Source organism: Emydura macquarii, unplaced genomic scaffold (genome assembly GCF_026122565.2).
Source record: "Emydura macquarii macquarii isolate MOO-44397 ecotype Brisbane River unplaced genomic scaffold, CSIRO-AGI_Emac_v2 contig_75, whole genome shotgun sequence".
In the NCBI taxonomy this organism is placed as follows: domain Eukaryota; kingdom Metazoa; phylum Chordata; order Testudines; family Chelidae; genus Emydura; species Emydura macquarii.
The window spans coordinates 3,688,982-3,694,981 of record NW_027130212.1 but is presented as its reverse complement, the minus strand read 5'-3'; positions in this window follow the sequence as shown (position 1 = coordinate 3,694,981).

Sequence of the window (6,000 nt, the reverse complement as noted above, 5' to 3'; positions counted from 1 at the left end):
TGAAAACTTTCTGACAGTAAATCTTCGACTGCACAAATATTTTTGGATGGTAATTAAAAAAAAAAGAATGGCTGAATGACATAGAGCAAATATTCTGGACAATTGTTTGCAGTATTTGACCGACTCTACTTTTATTTGTTTCTATAGTTAGCATATTGGAACCTCCACTCTATTACCTCATTTTATTTCTTGAAAGATATTTTCTATCCATCACAGAAGGTTTTCATTCTTCAGCGAAAAGCTGGAAGTGACTTGTAAATTGCATCACTGCCCAATAAGATGTTGCCCTGTGTGTTGCACTTGATTCTCCACTACCTTTCACCTCACATACTCGTTTACATTTGTTGCAAGTGACTGTTGCCAAATGAGGAAAGTAATATTTTACACCCACTGGCATGAATACTTAAGTTGGAAGGAAATGAAAAATCAGGCCCACATTTTTTTTTCATAAGATGGTTCAATGATACAGCACTTACCAGGTATCTGGGGCAAACCTAATAACTAGTACTGCCTTGTATCGCCATATTTGAAATATCAAATTGGAATCTTAGCATTTAGGATCTGATCCAAAGCTTATTAACGTAAATGAGAGTAGGTCTACACTTACGGTGGCATGTAGAGTATGGACACTACATGCCCAGCTAGCACTGATATAAATGGCATTGTAGATGGTGAGGCACTGCTTAGGTGAATAGAGTAAAGACATGCCAAAATCCTAGAGTATGTACACTACATGGCTCTCTACACTCCCAAGCAGTACTTCCCTTATCTACACTGCTATTTTTAACAGTATTGCCTCCTGCTGCCTCCCCATTGCCAGAGCCTTTCCCACAATAGTGAAAGACTCCAGGTGCAGTGAGCTGCTAGAGCTTTCCCCTGCCACAGTGAAAAATGCCAGCAGGAGGAAAAGACTCTGGCAGCAGAGAGGAAGTGGGGAAATGTTCTGGCAGTTCCCCCACCCCCATCTGAGCCTTTCCTCACTCTCTTCCCCCTCTTGCCAGAGCATTTCACTGCCACATGCAGCTACTCACCTTGGTGTGGATGCAGCCTGCCTTTCACTGTGGCATGTAGCTACACATACACTAGATGCCACCACAAGTATAGACAAGGCTTGAATGTGACTGACAATCATTCCTCAGGACATCTCCTTGTGGCATGGAATTGTCCTGCAGGTGCACTTCCCTCTATTCTCCCTGCCTGCCTCTTGTAAGAAGCCATTCTCAAGCCAGAATGCTTTCAACTGAGATTTTTCTTGTGTGAGGGGAAAATATATTAAGTTTCTTTCTGTATGTCAAATTAACCCTTAGCTCTCAAATTCAGCCTTTGTTCATCTTGATTCATGGTTCCCACAGCCCTCCTTCTGGGGTCTCTGCTGATAACTGTGGCTGGCTGGAGCCCTCAGTTCAGCTTCTCTGAGCTAGCCCCCTGTAATCCTGTCCTTTTCCCAGGAACAGGAGTGGTCACTAGACCAGCAAACAGTCCTCATCCTCTCTTTAGGCACTCCTTTCTCAAGCTGTCTGCTTGCTTTCTGGAGGCTTTTCTTTTATTCATTTACTTTTTCCTTTTTTTTTCCTTTTTCTTTTTTTTATGGTGAAGCAGAGTTGACAAAATAGTCTGTGGCTGCCACCAGCTATAATTCCTCTATAATTGTGTCTTTCAGGTAATGTAATGTCACCTTTTAAATAATGCCCTATTTCCCCAGTATTTTTACTAAATAACATAATGTAATTTTGTTATCTTAAAGTGTTTAAATTCCTCTGAAAGTTTTTCCGTTTCTTTATCAAAATCCTTACATACCAGATAAGGTGATCATTTGTTTTTTCCTATTTGTGGAATGCAAATAGTCCATCTTTTTGTATATTTATTTGAAAAAGAGATTTGCTTAAACCACAATGGCTAGTTAGTGCATTAAACAAAAGCAATACATTAGTCCTATCCAGATCCCGAACTATGTCATAATCATCAACTCAAGGGCACAATTCAAAAAATCTTCTTTTTTCATTAATCCAAATGTTTTGCCATTCCTCTTTTAAAATTTTATGTACTAGGCTTTTGAATTCCTATTTACTTAGCAGTATTTCTATGTCAATCCTTCCATTTCTTAGTGTTTTTAGCTGCTTTGTCTGCCATTTCTTTCCGTGTTAGCACAATATGTGCTGAGATCCAAGTTAATGCTACATATATTCCCCATCTGTACTAATTGTTGTTAGAGACATAATTTCATTGATTAAATCACTTCTCAATACTGCCACCCTTTTTATTGCTATAAGGCCAGAAATTGAAAATTTTCACCACTGCTGGGCCTATCTCCCAGATTCAATTAAACATTCTAGCATTAGTGTTACAAGTTTAGCTGTCCTGACAGCTATTTAATCGTATATTCTTTTAGATGTACTAAATCTCAATTTTGGTATACAATATTCCATCCTTACACTCTTCTGTATATATTGGACAAAACTGACTCCACTTTTCATCTTTATACCAGTACACTTCTTTTTTTAATAATTACTGTCTCTTTTTTTTACCTGTAGGCTTATAAAATCTATATTTGGACATGTGACTTTCCATCCATAACTAATTTTCCCATTACTGAAAGTTGGGACTTTATTCAGCTCTTCCTTGTCTTTCAATTCCTGCATCTAGACATGAACTCAAGCAGCATGTGAAGCACTAATGTTGTGTTCTAGTTTACCAATCGAATTCCCAACAGTCCTCATATATTTGTTTAGCATTTTCCTCATTGCAGTTCACGTTAATTTTGGCCCAGAAAGCGAGGTCCAGTAGTTTCATTCATAGTGTAACTGGCATTTCACTAGAAACGATCTCTGGTGTGCATATAGATGTTGTAATAAATGCACCACATGCAATTCATAGTGCCTCAGCTTGTACTAAATCAATTTTTTAAATTTCTGATTTTGATGCTGACTCCAAAGCTGGGCAGCCAGAGTTGATAACTGGTCTCATTAAGATTCTGTATACTATCAGCAGTGTCCCAGCAAGACTTCGAAACAGGTTGATCCTTCCTGTACATTTATCTTTAACATAGTTTATATAATCTTTCCAAAATGTATCAAATCTAAAAATCTAAACTTTTTAACTATATATGTTTGTTATCATAAGATACAGGTTACATCCCTTTGTAACTTTTCTTTTTGTAAAGATACATTCTTTGATTTTAGCAATGGAGATTTTGAAACCCCATGCATTTCCACAGGCAGAAGTCTCTTGTAATGCTTTGCTGAGTCTTTTCTCTGCCACCTCAATATTCCTATCTCTAGCCCATGGAGCACAACCACCTTCTAACAGAGGGATACCTACCAGCAACTTGTTTTGGGAAATTGTTTATCATAATATTCAGTGAGGTTGGACTGATAAAACTTCACTGTTCTGTAGAATGTTTAATTGAGTAAATGTTTCAAAAAATAACAAACAGGTAACCCATAGAGTTTAAAGGGGCAAAGTTATACAACATCCAGGGACAATATGCAGGTTATCGGGAGGTATGGGGAGTGGTTGAAAGTCTGGGGAAGAATAACAAGGGATAAGCTGCGGGGTCCTGGATGGGGGGGTGATGGTGTGGGCGCTAAGAGATACAAGGGAATATATGGGAATGGGGGAACGTTACTAAGTATGTCTGTGGGTTACTTTTGGGGGTTTTTAACAAAGAGAGTAAATAAGTCCATACAAAGTGGTGCATCCCTCATTAGGTCCGATGTTACAGCAGTCGCCGCTTCCGTTATGTTATTTTGACATAACTTTCCCAGCTCTGAGCAGTATGGTCCTTTCACTCAAAAATTCTCTGACTGACCAATACATTCCTCCTCTTATCCCTAGTACACTTACTTGGTACAATACACCTTCCCTCCATAGCTTGTCGTACAAGTTTTCGATATCTAAAGCAACAGCTGTCATGAAATCTTTGTACCTCATACTTTTTTGTATTTCAGTTTCTAATTTAATAATGTGATCAATGATGCATCTTCTACTCCTATAGAAGTGGCTCCTATATAAGGCCACTCAGTCACTCAATCAGACAGTGGCACAGGAGCCAGCAAATAGAGTTGTAAACTGGGGAGTTTGAGTGGGAGTGCTGTTGGAGAAGATGTGAAGAAGCGAGCCCTGGGTCATTAGGGGCAGTGAGTGAGTTTTGTGGAATGTGTTTTGTTCCTTTTTTTTTTTTTCTTTTCACTTTGCAGGGACTGATCTGAGCCATGCACTGAGAGCAGTTGAGCCCCATTAGGGCGTGGAGCTTCCCTAATTAAGTGCCTATATAGGCAGCCAGTCAATCAGGCACCAGTACAGCTGCAGTGGAGCATGAGCCAGCAAACAGGTGAATTTCAGTGGGATTGATGATGGAGGAGAAGGGAAGATCCAAGTCCTCGGTCCTTAGCGAGAGTGAGTGAGTTTTGTGCAATTGTGTGTTTTGTTTCATTTTGTTTTTTTTTTTTCTTTTCAGTTTGCCAGGACAGGTGCTGGGCTGGTATACGGAGAGCTTCCCAGATGGATTATGGGGAAGGTTTTCTCTGATTTGCGGCCCTATAGAGGCAGCTGCTCAGTCAGGCAGAGGCACAGCTCCAGTATCCTAGGAGCCAACAAACAGAAGTCTGAGTAGGAGTGCTGTTGGAGAATGGAGGGGGAAAACCTCTCCTCTTTAGGTCAGTGAGTATTGTGGAGGTGGTTTTATTTTGCTCTGGTTCTTTCTTAGTATTTTCTTTCCGGTTTGCAGGTACTTGAACTTGGTGACATACAGAGAACAGCTGAGCCTGATTGGAGGGGCAGGATTTCTCTTATTAGGGTTCCTATACAGGCAGCCTCTCAATGAGGCAATGGCACAGTTGCAGTGGTAGAGGAGCCAGTAAACGGAGTTGTAAAGGGGTGTTTCAGTCCTGTTGGAGAAGGGTCATATGACCCTTCTGAGGACTCCTCTCACCACCTTCTACCAATTGGAGTGGCTTTCACAATGGTAGGACTACCCAGAGAGCAGAATTAACCAGTTAGGGGGCAGGTTCCATGGTGGGGTGAGCTGTCCGAGAGTGGATTGTGTGATCCCTCTGAGAACTCGCCGCACGATCCTCTACTAATCAGAGGGGTTTCACTCCCTTTGGCTGTCCCGGAAGGGAAGTGTTTACCAATAGAAAGAGTGTAGCATGGGGGTCTAGGCCAGAAACCCCACCCGATCTCTTGAGTTTGTCCGTGGGCCGGCTGGCAGCACCATCCCACTAGTCGCAGTGCTGCACGGAAGAACCATCTCATTTCAAGAACATGTGTTTCAGAAACCATGGAACTCAGAAAAGGAACATGGACTCCTTCACTACCCCCATGAGAACTTTGGAATTTGTTTTAACTCTGAGGGCCTTGGCCTCCCTACAGAGAGTGTACCCATCAGTTTTCTGAACTAAGCTTCATATTTTTTCCCAAATCTTTTTAGAATACCAAAGAGCTGTGCTGAGCTTATTCAGGTGGAGGAATAGTTTGCAATAATTTTCAGATACTTCATAAGGATTAGATACCCCAGCATTGCAGGAGCTTGCTTCAGGTTTGTAAATGTGTGTTTTCATTCACAGTTCTCTCAGGACTTAGTGTGGTGTCAACCTCTGAGAAACTGGAGTTGTTTGCATTGTTGCTTTTTACCAGAGTCTTTTGTTTTGTCCTTGGGTTTTATGTATCTGAGCTTTGGACTGTCCTGATGGTTTGTTTGGGCTCTTCTGCTGTTTTGTGGTGGACGTGGTAAAGGTTTCAAAGCAGATTTCTGGTTCTCTGGCAGTTCCGCTGGAGGTGTCCCTGGAGTTCTGACAACAGCACTGTCAGGAGAGCTGACAGTGCCTGATAAAGAAAGCAGATGTTTCAATTTAGCATAATTTTTTTGCCAAATTCACCAAAACCACAACTTAACTTCACAGTCTCCCCCAGACCAATGTATTTGCTTAAAATACAAAATCACAAACAACCAGACAAATAAACCACATACATTTATTGGACTTTGTCCCTCCATCAGTTGTT